The sequence below is a fragment of the Octopus sinensis genome, linkage group LG2 (genome assembly GCF_006345805.1).
Source record: "Octopus sinensis linkage group LG2, ASM634580v1, whole genome shotgun sequence".
Classification (NCBI taxonomy): domain Eukaryota; kingdom Metazoa; phylum Mollusca; class Cephalopoda; order Octopoda; family Octopodidae; genus Octopus; species Octopus sinensis.
This window is the reverse complement of record NC_042998.1, coordinates 167,174,782-167,195,709: the sequence shown is the minus strand read 5'-3', so window position 1 is coordinate 167,195,709 and position 20,928 is coordinate 167,174,782.

The following is a 20,928-nucleotide window of genomic DNA, read 5'->3' as shown; positions in this document are numbered from 1 at the left end:
TATATGTGTGTGTGTCGGTGTGAGTGTGTGCTTGTGAGTGTGCATGTGTGTGCATATATATGTGTATATGTATATATACTAATGGGTATGTATATATGAATGTATATATGTACACACACACACACACACAATCAACAGTAGATTGTAACTTATATATTATAATGACTTTAAAAAATTAAATTTATTCAATTTCCCTTGCAGCAAAAAAATTCACCCCCCCCCCCTCTAGAGAGATTTAAAAATTTTAACCCAATTTAAAGACAGCCAGCTAGAGAGACAGCTGTCATTATGAAAGACAATCATCAGAATGTAACTTGCAATGGCTCGTTCAAAACCTGTTACTACCAAACCTATTGTTCAATAATTTTCAATATGAAACTAATAAATAAATACTTATGGGCATGTGTAACTATGCAAAAATATATCTGTACACACATCTATCTATCTATCTATCTATCTATCTATCTATCTATCTATCTATCTATCTATCTATCCATATTATGTCTGTGTATGTCTGTATATACGTACATTCATACATACATACATACATAGATACATACATACATACATACATACATACATACATACATACATACATACATACATACATACATACATACAAAGGAATACTGGTGAAATGTACCAGTGAAAACCTCATTAAAATGTAAGCACAACAGACCTGACATAATGATTTGGGATGGAGAAGAGAAACTGGGAACAGTTGTGGAAATTAGCTGTCCAGCGGATGTTAACATAAAACTGAAGATCAGTGAAAAAGAGGATACCTACGCTGAACTATTAAGAGATATGCAGTTACTCTATCCAGAGTACAAGTTCAGGTTTATACCTATAATTATTGAGGCCCTGGGATATGTAACTCACTGCCTAAATACCAATCTTGAGAAATTAGGCTTCTCAAATTCAGAAAGGAGGAGGTTAATTCGAAGACTACAGATCCTGTCCACCACTGGAACTATAAAAATCTGTAAAACTTTCCAGAAGATTATGATTTAAGTATATACGAGCATTTCTAGATATGCAGATATATGCATGAGGATACATAGATAAAACATACAAATCTGCACATACATATCTATGTTTAGATGTCACAGTTTTTATATCCAATTTTGTGTGTAACTACTATTCAACCTGTTTGTTGTACGACGATATTTTTGTTTAAAAATAAATAAATGCGCCCTTTTAAAGCCTAGCCAAGCTCATGGGCCCGGTTTCCCGGTTTCTATGGCGTATGTATTCTCCAGCCGGACGGGACGCCAGTCCATCGCAGCGTTACTCATTTTTGCCAGCTGAGTGAACTGGAGCAACGTGAAATGAAGTGTTTTGCTCAAGAACACAACGCATCGCCCGGTCCAGGAATCGAAACCACAACCTCACGATCATGAGTTCAACACCCTAACCACTAAGCCACGCGCCTCCACATTTTTGTTTAGGTTTATCAATTTATCAATAAGCATATTAAGTTTTGCGTTTTAAAAACATACAATATGACTCATCAATGTTATTTCCTTGCAGGAAATTCCATAGTTAGATTAACACGGAAATAAGTAGAAAGCAAAGAACAGGCGTACAATGCAGTAAGAGTGTCATCTACAAAAATATAATACAATAGTCTGTTATTTTTCCCTGAACAGGAAATCAAACAAATAAATGTTAATGTGTAGAATGCCATTCTCTTAACTATAAATCGTAGCTTAATATACACAGTCGTACATATGTGCTTGTATTCAATTGTTAGCGAACAGTTTACAGTTTTATACAAATTAAATGCTATTCAGGAAAAGCGTTGATAGGGATGGGCTGTAAAAAATAGAAAAACAAAGGAAAACCTGTAATATTTTCCGTCTTAATCGCTATTGACACTAGGAGTTCAAACCCTTTGGTTTTGCGGACAAGACTGAGATGCAAAGTTGATACTCCGGGCTAGATAGAAACAATTAATCTTTAAAAAAAAGACTCTTCTTAATACAGGCCAAAGTAAATAAGTACAAAATGTCAATAAACTTTATAACTTCATTAACCACAAACACAGGAAAGAATAAGAAGTTGTTGCAAAGATGATGGGCAGGGATGTGTAGCGAAAAACTTATCTACTAATCATAAATACAGTTCCATTAAAAAATAAGAATAGTTAATATGAGAATGGGAATAGGAATGGTTTGAATAATTGCTTACATTTTTTGAGAAAGCCAATACTTGCTAGAAAGATTGTACTGTAGAAGTATTGTATAATACTACTACTACTACTACTAATAATAATAATAATAATAATGGTAATAATAATAATGATGATGATGATGATGATGATGATGATGATGATGATGATGATGATAATAATAATAATTATAATAATAATAATAATTTCTTTTATTGGTTACAAGGGCCGGACACAAAATATATAGGGACGATACAATACAAGGGACAATTTGGGCTTTTAACAATGCCGTGTATACAATAAAGAACAAAAACAATTAAACATAAAATTCCTCAAGTGAGGGGAGGTCCTCACAGAGACAACCGAGAAACCCCACACATTCTGGTTATCCCGACCGCCAGATGCACTTCAGCAGGCACATCTCTCTTGAAACGCATTTGGTTTATAAGCCAAAATTCAGAGTAGGCCCATTCATACGGGCCATTCTCGCTACATTCACCCACCTTTCAACAAATTTGCTAGAATGAACTAGAAAGAAATACAAGATGTTGTGGGACGTTAATATTCAGACTGACAGAGTAATAGAAGCTAGAATGCCTGATTTAGTAGAAGTAGACAAAGAGAATAGAAAGTGCAAAATATTTGACTGTACAGTCCCAAATGATGAAAAAATCAATATGAGAGATATAGAAAAAATAGCAAAGTACCAGGACCTAGCCATTGACTATGTATGGAATGTGCGGGTAAAATGTAACCCAGTCGTATTAAGGTGCATAAAAATCTGAACCGATGGATAGAGGAAATAGGCGTAAAACCCTGTTTAGTGCAGCTGCAGAAAACAGTGTTGTTCGGGACAACTAGGACACTTAGGAGGATTCTTGGCATCTAAGACATCTACTAGCATCTACAAGCATCTACAAGCATCTAAGGTTACTTGTAGCTCGATGCTAGGATTTTTCTTCCTCAACAGTCTAATCAGTTGTGCGTATACACTACCGTCAGAAATTAATTAGCACCCTTGATTTGCTCTTCACTCAAGGTATGTGATGTCACCTAGTAGCCATATCTCGAACTATTGCTTTGTTGCGAGTTCACTGTTGCGCAGAACGATGACGAAACTTTGTTTGCAGAGCAGTTTGAGAGTCTACAGCCTTATGATGTTGACATAGCAGTGCAACAACAACTTGGAGTGCGGATGCAGACAAATCTCCCTTTGTTTAATAGATATAGGTAGCGCCTCGCAAGGACCGAAATCACACCATACTAAGTTTTCTCATCGCGTAAGACGTTTTGAACAGCTCATAGGTTAATTGATTTAACCTATTTGATGTAGAAATTTGAGAAGTGCTAATTAATTTCTGACGCAAGTGTATAATAGTTGTAGTAGTAGTGGTGGTGGTAGTAGTAGTAGTAGTGGTGGTGGTGGTAGTAGTAGTAGTAGTAGTAGTAGTAGTAGTAGTAGTAGTAGCAGCAGCAGTAGCAGCAATAATAATAATAATAATAATAATAATAATAATAATAATAATAATAATAATAATAATAATAACAATAATAATAAAATAGACACCGTACATGTGGCGAATAAAAAAGAAAGAACATGTATGATAAACGACATAGCATGCCCGGTGACAATAGAATCAATGTGAATGAAGAAGAAAAAATAAACAACTATGACGATTTGAAGTAGGAAATACGAAAGTTGTGGTCAATGAAAATAGTTGTTATACCAGTAGTAATTGTTGCACTTGGAAGTATCAACACTCAACTACCAACTTGGCTGAAAAAGATTGGTGCAAGTGTGAAGGTAGAACACCTACAAAAATCAGTATTTCTTGGAACTGCAAGAATTCTTTGCAGGGTTCTTGAAGCATGATCAATAAACAAGTGTCACCTTAGTCTGCTGGCTGTAGACAGCTGACACTTTCCATCATACTCAGCATATAGTAAAAACTGAAAATAATATCAGTGATGATGATGATGATGATAATAATAATAATAATAATGAAAGGATGCGGTTGGAATCTTGCCATGTCCTGATCGATGATACATCTAGTGATGGTGTCACAATAAAAACACTGGTAATTGCACAACCCCATACCAGTGATAATGAACAAACAAAACATTGTGAATAGCGGTGATAACGAAACTGAAGCCCTTGATGGTGAGAGTTACACCCAGCAGGCTCAGAGATACTGGTCCGACTCCAGCCTGTCATTATCCAGCAATGGACCAGTACATACGGCGTAGATCGAACAAACAAGTCAATGCTGTGATCATGGAGTGTTACTACCTGAGCAACTCTGAAGACGAAAATGGTGCTTATATTAGGGGATACCGACAATGTATATATGATCAATGAAGTGAAAGAGGATTGTTTCAACTCGCGGAACAGAGATTATGTAATCAAGCTAGAGTAATAGGAAAAAAGTCGTTGGTTCACAGAAGTAAAGCTCAAAGCTATCAAAAGACGGGTATTGGAAAACAGCAGCCGAGGGAACGATGAAAATACAGTTCTTACTAATAAAAGTAATCTGATAGCAGAAAACACAGGTATGATCTCTAATAAACCACAGGAAAGGAACATTGATAACTTGCTATATGCGAGACATATAGTTGGTCTGTAAGAAGACAATAAAAATAACGGTGACATGACAGATGGGTAAAAGTTAATCTACGACAGAATAAAGGTAAGGATACAGGAGTACGATAGCGACATTATTTGCGGCCTTACAAATGCTGTTCAGTGGAAATTGAACCAAGAAACAAAAACATCATAGAAACAACTAATTTGATCACGACACCAAGTATTGATGTCGCAGAAAATATGGGTGTTGATGTCAAGAAAAGAAATATAATGGGTGTGACAAAAGAAAAGATCCATTGTGGAAAAGAAGAATACAGGTGGGGTTAGATATGCTCTCGAAGGACATTTCTGTGTTAGACCGAAAAGAGAAGTGGGATCTTAAAAGCGAACATAAATACAGGGCACCGAACAGGAAGTATGAAAAAAGGGTCTGAACGTGGTAATGGAGGAACTGAAACAGCGCCTCGTTGCAAAGAAAGCAAGGATAGTAAAATACGTCCAAAGAATGAAGGGATACCAACAGAATAGGCTATTCAGAGTAGATCAGAAGAGATTCTACAAAGAAATAAATGGAAAGTATAGATGAAAAGTTGATACCAGATAAAATTAAAAGTCAAAGGTTTTGGAGTAACATCCGGATGACCTCAAACTTTATGGTAAAAATGAATCCCAAGTCAGTTCCCTCGTTGACACGGTGTATACTTTCATTGCTGATATCAGAATGGAGTTCGGACTGAAACAGTGCGGTGTGTTAGTCTTGAAGAGAGGCAAAATTAAATGCATTGACGGGCTAGCGATACCGTCGAGGGTGGGGTGGGGTTATGCAGCAAATAGAAGAGACGGGCTATAAGTACTTGGGGATATTGGAAATGGATAAATTGATGGTGAAAGAAATGACTGAAAAATTTAAGGTGGAGTATTTGTGCAGACTGAAACTGATCCTTAAGTCGAAACGGGTGGAATAAGACTGAATGTATCAACATCTGGGCCGTTTCGCTCCTTAGATATGGAACAGGGGTAATTGCACTGACAGTAGACGAAATAAACAGCTTATACAGAAAGACAAGGAAGTTGCTGACTTGATGTGGGATACTCCACTCAAAAAGTGACACACAGAGACTGTATGTATCAAAAAAAAGAGGAAGAAGAGGACTGATTGGATGCGAACACAGCATTAGAGCAGCAGAAAACAACATAGCATAGTAAAAAAAGCCGCTATTATTGGAAGTAAGAAGGTCAGGCTTATGTAGGACGGAAGATTGCAAATATAAAGCACTTGAGAAGGAATGAAACTGAAAATAGGTGAGTAAAAAAAAAATGCAAGGACAATTTCATAGGGATAAGACAGACAGAGAAAAAAGATGGCTATTGATAAATAAAAGTGATTTAAAATCGGAAACGGAGGCTCTAATCTGTGCTGCCCAAGAGCAAGCATTAAGAACCAATTACATCAAATACAGAATAGACAACACATCAGAAATTGATAAGTACAGAATTTGTAGACAAAATGACGAAACCATATGTCATATTACCAGTCAATAATCGCCACTAACCCAGAAAGAATATAAGAGACGTCATGACAACATAGCAGATTTGTTTGTCAGTTGTTTGATCTCAACCAGTTGAGCATGTCCTCTACTGGCTGACGATACATGCATCTCTGATCACAAGCAGAAGTAGTGGGGGAGCATCATAACCATGTGTTGAGAGGAATTATTTAGGGTTTGGATAATTCACCTTTGGAAACATGGGTGTTTCGTTCAACATCCTTATATAACCCTTATTCAGGGATCTTTTGGGCTACCCAACCTGAAGAAAATTCTAACTGGGTCCCACCTGCAAGATCATGTGCTGTTAATCTTGATATGAGATCACTATGTCGCGCACATATGGTTGTAATGCATGTGCCTAGTGTACACTTATCAGACGGGTAGTCATGATGGGTATACTGGGCTTCGTATATTTGTACCCCAGTGCCACTTTGATGGTATGCACTGCACTGTCACTCAACAACAACAACAACAACAACAACAACAACACAACAACAACAACAATAATAATAATAATAATAATAATAATCCTTCCTACCATTGGTACAAGGTCTGAAAGTTTGGGAGCGAGGACAGTCGATTACATCGACCCACTGCTCAACTGCTTTTTATTTTATCGACTGCGAAAGGAAGAGATACAAAGTTGACCTCGGTGGAATGTGAACTCAGAACGTAAAGACGGATGAAATGTCGTTCAGCATTTTGCCGGGTGTGCTAACGATTCTACCAGGTTTCTTTGAGTAACGATGAATAAAGGTGATGGTGTCTCATTCAAAACATCAATCTTTGTGGGCTTTGCAAACCTTTAACATCTTAACGACAACAAAGCAGAATTTATATCGGATTGGTCGTCGCCCGAGTGAATAAGGGTCGCGTTACCCGCATTAGAACCAGTAAGCGGGGTGATGAGCTTGTTACTAGTTCAAAAAATCTTTGCAATATAATGCTGGTCACCCATAACAGGGCAGAACCTTCAAAAGGCCCTCCACCCCTAACATCAGCAGGCAGCTATCAAATCAAGAAAAAGAAATTATCTAGGGAAAACAATAAACAGGCTACTGGGGTTTATTAAACTTTCATGTATTATCCATCAGAAGAAGTTTCAAAACACTGAACAAACGTACCAAATTCGGAACTAAGACAGAAAGTTTATCAGACCATTTCCTGTGGCCATAACAATTGAACAGTGTCTAAGACTGGGACGTCACGTCGACGTGATGAGGGTTGCAGGGCTGAAGCAAGAAACTCACTTCTGAATCCGGTCGAGTAGGTTAACAAAAAACTATGTCAGAGTCATAGGAGAAAAATCTTAACGGGATGAAGTAAATGACATGACATATACAATCAGAAACAAATACACTCCCTAAAGATCAAACCATTGCAGACGGACATACTAATGAGATTATCCGGAAATAATGTTGATAACAAGACAAGTGATCTGACGGAACAAGTAATCGCTGAATGACTAGCTTTATCAAGCACTCGGTTCTTTAATATAATCACTTAATCTAATTTAAACTAAGCAATTGCACATAGTTAAATTAAATTTAATTTAATGTAACTGTAATAAACTTAATTTCTCTTGAAGAGAATCTAGTTGTGAGCATTTAAGTTATAATCTTTACATGAATTTATTATACATCATCAAGCTTCTTCTCTCTTTCAATTCAGGACCTCTCCCTGGATTAGAGCAGGGGTGGGGTTAAGTCGATTACATCAATCCCAGGGCTTAGTTTTTATTCTATGTATCACGAAAGGATGAAAGGCAAACTCGAAATTTGAACTCAGAACATAAAACCGTAGAAACACCGCTAAGCATTTGTCCGGTGTGCTAACAATTCTTGCTAGCTCGCCGCCATAATAATTGTAGTAATAGTTTCAAATTTTGGCACAAAGCCTGCAGTTTGGTGGTGGTGGTGGTGGTGGTGGTACATGTAAGTCGATTACAACGACCTCAGTGCTCAACTGGTACATATTTTATCGACCCCGAAAGAATGAGGAGTAAAGTCGATCTCGGCGGAATTTCAAATCCAAACGTAAAGCTGCTAAGCCTTTTGTCCGGCTCAAACGATTCTGCAGTTCGCCGCCTTAATAATGGTTTCAAATTTTGGCACAGGGAGAGAAGTTTTTTGAGAGAAGCGAGCTAGTCGGTTGCATCGACCCAAGTACTTGACTGTCCACCTTGCAACATTCGAGCTCAGAACACAAAGATTAACGAAATGCCGCTAAGTATTTTCCCCGGCGTACTAACAATTCTGCCAGATCGCCGACTTGATCGTTTCCAATTTGGACACAAGATCAGCAATTTCTCTGATGGCGGTAAGTCGATTACATCAACCCTCAATTTTATCAACCCCGAAAGAATAAAAGGCAAAGCTGACTTCGGCAAAATTTGAACTCAGAACATTAAGACGGACGAAATGCCGCGAAGCTGCCCAAACTCAATTCCCTTCCTTTACATTCACAAATGTGCATGTATGTATGTATGTATGTATGTATGTATGTATGTATGTATGTATGTATGTATGTATGTATGTATTATGTATGTATGTATGTATGTTTGTATGCATGTGTCTGCGCGTGCGTGCGTATGCGTGCGCGTTGTGTGTGGATGAGTCCTTAAATGTATGAATGTGTATATCTACTGGTGCGTGTTTATGGTATAAATGTACATAAAGATAAACTTCATATACATATATGTATATACATAGGTATGTATATATATATATATATATATATATATATATATATATATATGTATACATATACATACATACATGTATATGTATGTATATATATATAGATATGTATATACGTGTGTGTGTGCGTGTGTACGCGTGCACGAGTGAGTGTGTCTGTTTGTGTTTGTGTGAGTATTCAATATTCAAACACGAATTGTATACGTGTCCTTTTACTTAAACGTAAACGCTTTCAATTTTAATAGTTCATGAAAAATAGAACATCGTCATAAAATATAGATAGCAGAATGTATTATATGCCTTCATGCAACCATAAAATGTTATGCTAATCGTTCGACAACGATAGCAGCAAAAAAATCCAATAAGAATAACAGCAACAATAACAGAGATTACAATCATTCTACGGCAAATATTTATCATTAAATTATTCTTATTTTTGTATTGCTCATTTATCGTGGTCGTTCTCTTTGTTAATGGGGTGGGGAGAAAGCTAACATTAATAAGACGTTAAAATTAAAGGTAATATATAATACAAAAAAAATTTCGTCAACTGACGTAATGTAATAGGTATGTATTATCAGTACTCAGTTCCGTTTACCACAAAAACTCCGGGTTAATCTGCAACTGAAAAATGTGCTGCTGAAATTGCCTATTAAAGACGGCTAGAAGTGGTTCATCATTGAGCGGGTAGATATACATTAAAGCAGATAATGAACATGCAAAATATTTGGTTTCACTCTAGAATATTTAATGTATAATATAAACATAGTGTAGATTAGTTATAATAGATACGTAAATTCTCTTACAGTTGTTTCTAGAATAGCTAAGCAGGTAGATCATATGTTATTGACAAAAGAATTCTAGGTAAGTTAAGTATATCGTCATCTGAGAGGGAGAAATATGAAAATACAGAAATTTAGAATCCTTCTCAATCGAGATACCAGTTTTTCAAGAGACTAGGGAATGTCTAGAGTGCAAGGTAGATGTGTTTGATAGAAGAATTTATAAAACCCTAGATAAAAGAACTTTTGTTTATCGACAACAAGCGCCAACCTCTTGACTAACATCTTGGCCAAAATCTTGTAATCTGCAATTAGTAGAGTTACGGGTCTAAAATTATCTATTTCGTTACCCAGGAACGGGTCCTTTTTTAGCAGCGCCATCACGCCATGGCTCTCAGTACAGGGGATTTTCCTGTTCTGTTGCCAGGTGCGGTACACATCCGCCAAGAAATCACCGAACAAGTCTGGCATATGAAGATAAAGCTCAAAGGGCTGACCATCCTGTCTCGGAGACTTCTTTCGTGAGCAGCTAATCATCACGTCTTGTATATCTTCGGCTGTTAACGGCATTTCGCAGAACTCCGAACTGTTGGCCGAAAGGTGCAGCATGTTTTCAAGTTTGGAGGTGAAATCCACCTCTGGCTTCGCCCCACCGTGCGCTCCGTACAGTTCAACAAAGTGCCGCTAAATTTCTACTCACATCTGTTTGGATTCGAGGAGTAAGAGGCAAGCCCGTCAAAGACTGAATTGTTGCTTTGTTTCCACGTTGCACCTCCGCCAACTGGTCCCAGTAAACGGCGTTCACCCCCTCATGTCTTAGTACACGCGTCTTAGCTTTGACAACACAACCTTCGTGCTTGGCATTGAAGACTTGGTCAAGGACCAGTCTCGCCGCCAGCAGATCGGTCGCTATGCTTCTGCTATGTGCTTTTTCTAGTTTTCTAACAAGATCTCCCTCTTTTCTAGACTCCTCTAAGACTAAATCTCTCTATATATAAACGGCAGTTTGTCTGTGCGTGCTTCTGTGTGTCTGTTTTCTCGTACCCTCACCCTGACCACGGCTTTCAACCGATTCTGATGAAACTTGACACACACATAGCCCAATGTCATAATTCAAAACTAACGCAGCGAAAATTTTGAAAAGTTCCCCCAGTTCTGAAAAAAATTGATAAATTCGACATGGGGTCGAGAATCATAAACATGAACCACAGACTGTCTAGGGGACGCAACTCGAGAATCTAAGCTTTTTTTATGCAACGCATTATCTATGGTAGTTTTCACAACTTGCAATCGATTTTCACCAAACTCATGGTGAAGCTTAATGTTACCCTAAGAAACTCAATTCTGACTTTAGTTTTCCATGCAATACCTTACCATCAGAAACAATCGATAAAATCATGCCATTTTGGGAAATCGCGTTCAAATTCAAGATGACATATTTTCGACAATATCTTTCACAAATTGGCAGGAATCTTTTTTTTTTCACAACGAGCATCATGTCTGCTCCAAGGAGCTATATAGCCCTTTTTATTCCAATAGGATACATTATTGGAAAAAATCGGTTAATTTAATCATATGTGGCACACATAGCAAACAAATTTGTGTATTAAACACAAACCAGACTGTCTAGGGGACGCAACTTAACCTTTTTAGCTATCGATAATTCGATCCAACCAATTCCTACCAGGAAGAAATTACATTCGAGACTTTACCCCCAACACCGCCACTTCTGCTAATAGCTGCTGCAGCCGCAAGTTATTCGAATACTTTTTTTGTTTAAACTTTCTTTATAACTACCACCCCAAACGTTTTACCTTCAATTTTTGACGTACCCTAACGGTCCTCGGACGCTACTTGCAAACTCTTGGTTTATTATAAACCACTTTTGTCGTGTGCATCAAAAAACTTTTCCTTTCGTTTGTTCAGTTTGATCACTTTTGACTTTTTCGTTGTTGTCACTCACATTGCTGCCAGCTTTTTGGCCGTTTTTGTACATTTTTATACATTTTCGGATACTTACCCCACGAGCTCCTTTTTATTACACCTTTACCAAACACATTGCTATCCACCAAAATACTTACCCCACGTGTTCCTTTTTATTACACCTTTGCCAAACACATTGCTATCCACCAAAATGCCCCCGAAGAAGAGAAGGACCCTCCTCAGCCCTCGGACGGCCAAGGCATCGGCTGCTAGGGCTAGAAGGGCACGCGAGACCCACGAGGAAACCGCCTTGCGCCTCTCGCAAACAGCTTCCCGTTATGCCGCTGCTCAGCCATCTGAAACTACTAGCGACCGTTCTACCCGACTTGCAAGGGTCGCAGCGTACAGATCTTCCCTCCGCTCGAGGTTGACGAAAGAGCAACAGTCCAGCCAAAACATGCGGGCTTCTTACTGTGCTTCCATCCGCAGAGCTCGCGAGAACCCCGAACAAAGAGCCATTCGGAATGCGGCTAACGCCACTAGCACCGCCAGGACACGATCTGTCGAAACCTCACAGCAGAGGAGACTCGCCAATGTGCTGACGACGCCGCAACAAAGCCATGGCCAAAGCTGCCGAAACACCTCAACAGAGGAGAGCTCGCCAAGCTGCTAACGCCGCAAACAGCCAGGGCTCGATCTGCCGAAACTCCACACCAACGGACTATTCGGACATCCAGACATGCCATTAGCACTGCTTCTGCTAGGGCTTCAGAGGGTGCTGAGGCGAGAGCTGAAAGGCTTTCAAGGGATGCCACTGTTACTACCGCGCTGTCGCACGTGCATCTGAATCTCCTGAGGCACGGTGCACTCGACTTGAGAGTATCAACAAACGTCGGGATATCATTCGTGGTGTACGTACCCCTGCCCCCGCTTTCTGGTTGTCACTAGCATTCAACTACGACGCCACAATTAACTTCTCCTGCGTGACGACATCAAGATAGGGTCAATGACAATTGTATGCCAGTTTTGCAAAGCCGAGAAATGGCCCGGAGAGCCACCTGGTTTGTGCTGCTCTGGTGGCAAAACGGACCTGCCACCCCTACGGGAACCACCTCAACCACTGAAGGATCTCGCGGCGGGGTTTAACCCCCGATTCGTCACAATTCCTTGAAATAATTCGAAAGTACAACTGCTCATTCAAATGACCTCTTTCGGGGCCAAAATTCCTCCCAGAGAAGGCTGGATGCCTACTTTCAAAGTGCAGGACAGGTCTACCATCTTATGGGTCACTTCTGCCGACGAGATTCAGCAGTCTTATTTCCTCCAAATATACTTCATTGCCGACTACAACCACCAGGTTGATGCACGCCTTGGAATAATACCGGGTACAAGCTATGTTCCCGAAAAGACATTCTTCTCCGTCTCCAAAACCATGCTTCATGATATCAACAGCTACTACGTCTGCAGCTTCAGATAGCCTTGGGACAGTGCTCCATCTCCAAACTTCACCGTGTCATTGATGCTGATAAACGACCCCACGGGGAGGGGAGCACGACGCCGTTTCAACGCACCCTGCGTGCAACGAAATGCCGCAGTCATACACGGAGAGCAACACAACAGCCGTGACATAATCATCTCCTCCCGTGGTAACAACTACACGGATCAGCGAGACTCACAGATCTTATGACGCGCTTCAGTATCCATTGCTTTTCCTTATGGGGGAGACGGCTACCACTTCGGAATTCCTTTACGGCACCCTTCAATCAAACTACTGCGGCATCAAGACGGTTTCCTGCAGGGCGTTCTACTCATACCGGTTCATGGTCAGGGAGGGTGAGTTCAACTTATTGCCCCGGTTGTCGTCAGCTCTTCACACCAGTTCGCCGTCGACAGGCCGCAAAAATGGAATCGGAAAGGCTGCTATACATTAAACTTAATCAGACACAACTTCGCTCCGACTCCTACATTCATCTCCGTGACGGTTTTGCAACAAGAAAATGACCCTCGCAACATCGGCAAGCCATGCATTCTACACTCCACCTTCACGGGAGGACCGCGATATATGCGCAGTGAAAGGACCCAAGACGCCTTGACCTACGTGCGCATTTACGGCCGGCCGGACCTCTTTTATCACCAGACGTGCAATGCATCCAGCTGCGACGAAATCACTCGCGAACTCCTCCCGGTCAATCTCCACACCCATCGACACGACATCGTGCTTGGGTTTTCCGTCTGAATTTGGGCAAAATGAAGGATTGATAGTATTAAGGGTGGTCATTTTTCGGGCATGTCAGGTGCGACATGCATGCGTTGCGAGTGTGGCAAAAGAGGGGCTGCCACATGCCACATGCTCACATCTTAATTTGGCTCACTCATAAAATCGAGACTAATGACATTGACAAATTCATTTCCGCCGAGATTCCTGACCCCGATGAGGACCCGGACTCTACGAAATTGTCCGCACTACATAGACGACACGGGCCCTGTGGCCCAATTACGCCAACACACCATGCTACAAAAACGGATTAGCTGCTCAAAGGGATTCCCTAACGGTTCACTTTGGAGACTCAAACAGGCGGCGATGGGTATCCGCTGTACCAAACGAAGGAGTCCAGCCAATGGAGGCCGCACGATTACGGTTGGGCGACATGAAGTGGACAACAGCTACATGTCCCCTACTGTCCTCTCCTGTCGAAGATATTCAAAGCCCACGTCAACCGTTGAGTTCTGCAGCTCCATCAGGTCAATACAATATGTCTGCAAATATATCAACAAAGGCAGCGATGCTGCCATGTTCAGCATCCAGAGGACCACCAGTCGCGACGAAGTGTCCCAACTACTTGGCTGGCCGGTACCTCAGCAGCAACGAAGCGTTTTGGCGCATTTACGGGCTTCCGCTCATCAGAGACACCCGGCTGTGGTGCAGCTTGCTGTACACTTGGAAAATGGACAGCGGATTTACTTCACAGAGCAAAGTGCTGTGCAGATAGCCACCAGCCTAAAGACACAACGTTGACTGGTTTCTTCAAATTATGCCAACGTGATGACTTCGCTCGAACGCTTTGTACCCACAGGTCCCATCGTACTTCGTGTGGTCTTAAAAACACCTGGGTTCGACGGAAATCCGGCAAAAACGTCGAAAGCTTCCCAAGCGTCAAGTTTGACTCCTGCCTGGGTCGAGTTTACAACATCCCCGCCAAACCAACAAGAATGCTTCTACCTCCGTCTCCTCTACATGAGGTCACTGGTCCAACAGGTTTCGCCAATATACGTACCGCAATGGGGTTCTGTGCGACACCTTCAGGGAAAGCATGTATGAGACTTGGCCTTCTAAGAGGATGACTCCCAGTGGGACGCCACGATGGCAGAGGGTGCTTTACTGCAAACGCATTCGGCCCTACGACATCTTTTCGCAATCCTTCTTCAAAAATGTCAGCTTAGTGATCCACTAAGTCTCTGGATTGAAATAAGGGATGACATGTCGCACGACTTTTTACGTACGGCTCAGCAACCACTGCCCTTCCGCCGCGAGATCACGTTCACCAACTTCATTTACAATTTTGCGCTCATTCAACTCGAAGAGCGTGTCATCGATATGGGTGGGTATGCTTTAACAGAGTAACGGCCTTCCACCACCCACACGTGAACACGCCAATGTTTATGTTCTGCTGAATTGTTACGCGAAACTTCTACTGCATTGAGGGAACTGCACAGTAGTCCAAGATAATGAACCACGGCTGCTTCCAGACCAGCGCATAGCCTACAACATCATCGTAGACTCTGTCAGACAGCAACGTGGGGGATTTTCTTCCTTGATGCACCCGGCGGCACTGGCAAAACCTTCGTCACTAAACTAATTCTGGCAGAGGTCAGACACAACACGGAAATTGCCCTGGCTGGGTATCGCGGCCTTTTGGTCTGGTACGCGGCCACGTTGCTTCCGGGTCGCAGAGGTGGCAGAACCGCCCCACTCTGCCTTCAGGACTCCCGCTCGATCTGGCAAAGTCCGAGTCACCTATCTGCAACATCGCCAAGAACTCAGAACAGGCCGACATTCTGCGCAGATGCAAACTCATGTATGGGACGAGTGCACTATGGCACACAAAGGCGCCCTTGAGGCACGGACAGGTCCCTGCAAGACATCAGAGACTCTACGGCGCCCATGGGAGGATTAACTTTACTTCTTTCAGGAGACTTCAGGCAGACTCTACCTGTTATTCCAAAGGAACCCGTGCCGATGCCGTGCGCGCGTGCCTTAAGTCGTCAGCATCTTGGGGCACATGTGCGGCCCTTGCACCTCCAAACTAACATGTGCGCGCAGTTAATGGTGACAGCGGATCCGCTGCATTCTCCAGGGACCTCTTATCGCTCGGTGAAAATAGGATGCTGTCTGATGCGGATGGCTACGTTCTTTTGGACTCACTTTGCACCATGTCGCACACCCTGCTAGCCTCCGGGACGCTGTCTTCCACGACCTACAAAACAATTTACGCGACCTAAAATGGCTGGCAGGCAGAGCTATTCTCGCACCCAAAAATACAAACCGTCAACTCCATCAATATCCAGCTACTTGAAGCTATTCCTGGTGATGTCCACGCTACAAATCTATAGATAGGACAGCAGACCCCGCCCAGCTTGCCGATTTATCCTGTTGAATTCCTGAATTCACTTGAACCGCCAGGCCTGCCACCACACATCTGAAGTTAAAAGTCGGTGCGCCCATTATGCTCATCAGGAATTTGGTTCCACCTAAACACCTAAACAGTGCAACGGCACACTTTGGTTTGTGAAACATTTGGCCCACATTAATAACGGCCACAATACTTGAAGATTTGTGGGAAGGGAGAGGACGTCTTCATTCCACGGATGCACCTTCAACCGTCGGGCGCTGACCTACCAATCCACTTCAGCGCGTTCTCAGTTCCTGTTTACCAACGCTGCTTCGCAATGTCCATCATAAATCCCAAGGCCAAACGCTACAAGTCGCTGGGTTACATTTGGGCGAACAGTGCTTCGCCCACGGTCTCAACTCTACGTGGCTGTTCACGACCGTTGGGAGCGCCAATGATGTTTTCATGTTTTCGCCCAAACGGACAGCTAGGAACATCGTATATACAGAAGTATTCCAGTGAAGACAAGACATTGCACGTCCACATGCACCTTCGTTCCCTGGAGGGAAGGACACATTGGGATTAGTCGTTGCCTACTAGGGGCTCTTACATACCCGGGCAACGCCGGGCTATGCTGCTAGTCATTACTAAAGCCTACCGCTTCTACTCTAACAGCGCTGACAATTGTACTCAAAGACTTCCGATGGACTAACTTGGTAAGCCGGACTCTGAAAATTTGATGGAAAAGACGTGTTCAGCTTCCGGTATCTTAAATCTCTCTCAAACTCTTTCTTTCTTTTTTTCTGTCTCCCCTTCCTCTGCTCTGTATGTATGCATGTATGTATGTATGTATATATGTATGTATGTATGTATGCATGTATGTATGTGTGTATGTATGTATGTGTGTATGTGTGTGTGTGCGCACGCACACACACACAAATGTATACTAATATGTATTCTGTAAAGTTAGCTCTATTAAAAACCCCTACATCTTTGGTCATTCACTAATGTGTTTATGCCCTCGAAAAATTCGTGAAAGTAGTATCGTCACCATCGACATGCAAAAGAGCATTCGATCGTGTCTGTCATGAAAATCTCCTGTCAATATTACCTACCAATTTATTATAATATTCTTCTCTTAGTTCCGATAGTGGATTTCATACTCCGCAACCATGCGGGAATTTTCTCTTCACTACACTCTAACAACACTGGCATATCCTAGGATTCAATTTTATCCGTCACATTGCTTGTATAAAAAAAAAACCATGTACTTGCTGTCACCGCAAAGGTAATCCACACCTCCGATGTTGGTACAACCATTCAGTTACTTAACGTTCTGCACCAAAGTGTTATCCGCATGCACTCTTGATGTCCCTCATTTTCAAATCTGCAACAGCTCAATGAACAAAGACTCTGACAATATCCTCTAATGCAGTGGTCCTCAGTATGGATTCATATAACTCTTGGGGTCCATATAAGACCTTTGGGGGACTATATAAGCAAAATAGTAAATTGGGGACGCAGAATATTTTAAGGGTCCTTGAAAAAGTTCTGCTCTGGATGTATGTATTGCAAGAAACAGCAACTCTCTGGTTCACAAACGTGTGTCTTCCTCTCTTTCTCTTTCGTATAACTAATTACAGTAACCTATATATAAATATATTAAAGTAATAAAAAACATATCTCAGTAATAGATTTCCAACTACCAACAATGCCAATATTGTTAAGAATTAGTTAGTATTAACAACAAGAACAATAAGACACGCTCTATGTGATCACTCGACCTGTTTGATGAAACAGCCAAATCTCACTCAAATCACATCCATATAGTTTAGAAAAGAAAATTGAAATACATTGTCGACAAAACACTGATAAATATATAGTGCCTGAAAGAAAATCACGAAATTGTGCTTCTAGTAAGAGTTTAGCCTTCATAGATCAGAGAGGAGCGTAGGGGTTGCTTTAATAAAAACAAGTGGGCAAAATATATCATTATAATCACGGTTATGGAAGCTAGACGTTAATATGAGGTTCTGATGATTTGTGAAAACAATGAGTGTCAGAGGCACGTACGCATATATAGTGATGTAAATGCATAGCGACATATATGTATATATGCATGTGTCTATGTATGTGTGTGTGTGCGTGTGTGTATGTGTGTGTATATATATGTATACACACACACACACACACATATATATATGTGTCTATCTGTCAATCTGTCTCTCTGTTTGTCTGTCTCTGAATGTATGTATGTATGTATGTATGTGTGTATGTATGTATGTATGTGTGTATGTATGTATATATGTATGTATGTATGTTTGTATGTATGTATGTATGTATGTGTATGTATGTATGTATGTATGTATGTATGTATGTATGTTGTATGTATGTATGTATGTATGTGTATGTATGTATGTATGTATGTATGTATGTATGTATGTATGTATGTATGTATGTATGCATATCAGTACCCATAGTGGTATATGCATAAACCTAATTATACATCTATACAAGTGTATGTCTCACAGCTTCCTGTAGAGTTGTCTGTTATTCTTCTACACGTGGTAACAATTTATATATTTTTTCTTCAGACTAACCTTGAATCTGAATTTCACACACGCACGCACACACACAAATACACACACACACAAACGAATACACGCTCATGCACACATATATGCAAGTACAAATGTGTACATACATAAATATATATATGTATTCATATATATATATATATATATATATATAATATTATTCCAAACTTACAGGGAAAAATTCTATTTAGAAATACATACATACATACATACATACATACATACATACATACATACATATATATATACATATATATATATATATTATATATATATATATATATATATTATATATATATATATATATATAAGAATGTATATGAATAAGTATAAGATACATCAAGTACAGGACATCACCAACGAGTGATAAGATACACGAGCGATAAGTGCAGGACAAATTACCGAAAAAAAATACAATAAAAACAGGATATCACCAATGAGTGGAAAATACGTAAATACATGAGAGACAACTACGGGACAAATAACCAAAAGAAGTCTAACTCCTCTTCAGTTGTCGACTGTTAATTACTACCTATTTCGAGCTTTCAACAACAATATAGGAAAGCTTCATAAACAGCAGCTTCCAGGGTGCCGCCCAAAAGGCCTGACATAGTCATACGGGCGCCTTCATGACATACGTTTTGTCGATCCTATTAACCGTTTAGCATTCAATCGGCTATATCAGTCCAAATATTCTACCTGTTTTATGTTCAATTCGGCCAAGTTTGACCTCTCAGACCTACGCTACAATGTTACTCTAGTAATAAAGAAAAACATTGAAATCTCGAAGCTAAAGTAGATATTGCATGATAAATTCAAAACAGTATGAATAAATAAGCATTACAATTGATTACACAGGTATAAACTCAGCCGCTTTCTTTCCGAGCGACAGTGTGTGTGTGTGTGTGAGAGAGAGAGAGAGAGAGAGAGAGAGAGAGAGAGTGTGTGTGTGTGTGTGTGTGTGTGTGATCAAGCGAGAGAGAGAGAGAGAGAAAGTGTGAGAGAGAGAGAGAGAGAAAGTGTGAGAGAGAGAGAGAGAGAGAAAAGAAAAATTGACTACAGTGCAGGATAGAATTGGTTTTTTAATCTAACCTCACAAACCTTTTAATTTAACCTCACAAAAGAAAACTGGTTTTTGCGAAGTGAATTCATGTGTTGTGTTAAGATTCCAGAACTTACTGTAAGATTAGAGAACATAAAAGATGCTCACCAACTGTTGCTATTAAGTAATATCTGCCTAAACTTAATTTTTATTTTAATTAATAGATCCAAGACGTGAGCTTTTTGAAATTTTCGGTAGGCATTTCTTCTACATTGACTGAGTTAAAATAATTGACTTTTAATGTCTGAGAGACTTGAGACGGGGAAGATTAAAGAAACATACTTTCCAAGCTATGTTATCAAGCCTATTTGGAATGATCGGCCCCAAAAGTATAAGAAACTGAATATTTCGAAAGTTCCGGTAATTGCCTAAAACATTAAATGCCCATAAAATGTGACTGATGATAGCTATGGAGCTGAGTGAAATTTCCAGAAATTACTCATCTCATGGATACTAAGAAAAGATGTAAATTTGAAGAGAATCTGAGAAACTCTGCGACAGACCCAAGTTGAATTTCACTAGAATGATCATTTTCCTTTCATGCAAACGGTCAAATTTAGCCCGAACACTGTATTACAATGATGCCTTATTTAAAAGGGTTAATCTTATTTACCCAGTAGTAATAAAACTACGATTGGCTTCCTCCCCACAAATTTAAAGTTTGGAACGAGGAGGCCAGTCGATTATATCGATCACAGCGCTTGACTGGTACTTAATTTTATTGACCACGAAAGGATGAAAAGTAAAGTAGATCTGAGCGAAATTTGAATTCAGAACGTAAAGCCGGAAGAAAAGATGCCAAGCATTTTGTACGGTGTGTTAACGATTAAGCGAGCTTGCCACCTTAGTTACTGATATAAAATTGGTTTCAAATTTTGGCGCAAGGCCAGTCATTTCAGGTGAAGTTA